Raw genomic sequence first — 1,131 nt, 5'->3', positions numbered from 1 at the left:
TTGAGAAGTCATTGTTTTTTACCGCTGAGTAGTACTCTAATGTGTATATATTCCACACTTTATTCAGGAGTGGGGGGAGGGCGGGAGGAGTGGGAGGCTGGGAGGAGGCAGAAATTTTTTTTCTCAATAAAAAAAAAAAGAAAAAAAAACTCAAGGGCAGATATTGGGGTTCAACCTGAAGTTCAAAAAGAAAAACAGTCATCCAGCCACTGACTCTTATCTCGACCTCAGTCTGAAATGGCAATCCTGCCTCCAGGAACCTTAGCATGAGACCTTGTGTTGAGAACTGTTTTTTTTTTTTCTGTCTTATATTCATCTCTAGGTCTGGGATAAAGGCATGCACCACCATGATTAAAGGAATGTACCACCTGATATCTATGGCAACTCATGGGGCTACTATAAACGTGCATATCATGTGACTACTGGAATTTAAAGTGTGTTTCATGGTGGCTACTGGGATTAAAGGTTTGTGTTCAAGTGGCTACTGGATTTACACAAGTGTGTTACCATAATAACCTGGTCTGTAAGGCTGACCAATGGAACAGTTTTACTCTCAGGTTTTTAGGCTGTCTTTATTTCTTAAAATACAATTGAAATGCCACTTCAGAAAGGGATTCTTTCCTCAATAGATACCACTTAATAAAATTAAATGTTGATCAGGTAGGCAATATACATACACCTATAACCACTTGTGAAATAGATAAATAAATAAATAAATGTCCCCCAATACTTCCTGCCTGTATTGGCCAATCAGTGTTTTAGTAAAACAGTAGGAGTTACAAATCTTTACAGGATACAATATCTTGTCCCGAAGGTGATCCCCCCTTTTTTTCAAAAAAACTCAGAATACAATTTCTTTTGTTTAGCTTTCTTACTAACCATTATTCATAACTATGTATAACCAACCCTCTAAACAAACAAATAAAGCATCTAAATCCATTTGGGTTAATTTGGGTGTAGAATTCTGGGCTAATTTCTGCTGATTTCTGCTGGGGGCCGTGATAATCTTATGGAGACCTAAAAATACTAGAATTATGCTTAAATCCTGACTGGAATGTTCTGTGAAACTTGTTCATCTAAATCAGCAGTCTTGAGGCTGTTCTGGATGTTGAACTCAGACATCTGGGCCAT

The sequence above is a fragment of the Microtus ochrogaster genome, chromosome 18 (assembly GCF_000317375.1).
Source record: "Microtus ochrogaster isolate Prairie Vole_2 chromosome 18, MicOch1.0, whole genome shotgun sequence".
NCBI classification, from domain to species: Eukaryota; Metazoa; Chordata; class Mammalia; order Rodentia; family Cricetidae; genus Microtus; species Microtus ochrogaster.
The sequence above is the reverse complement of the archived record's forward strand: the minus strand, read 5'-3'. Positions refer to the sequence as shown.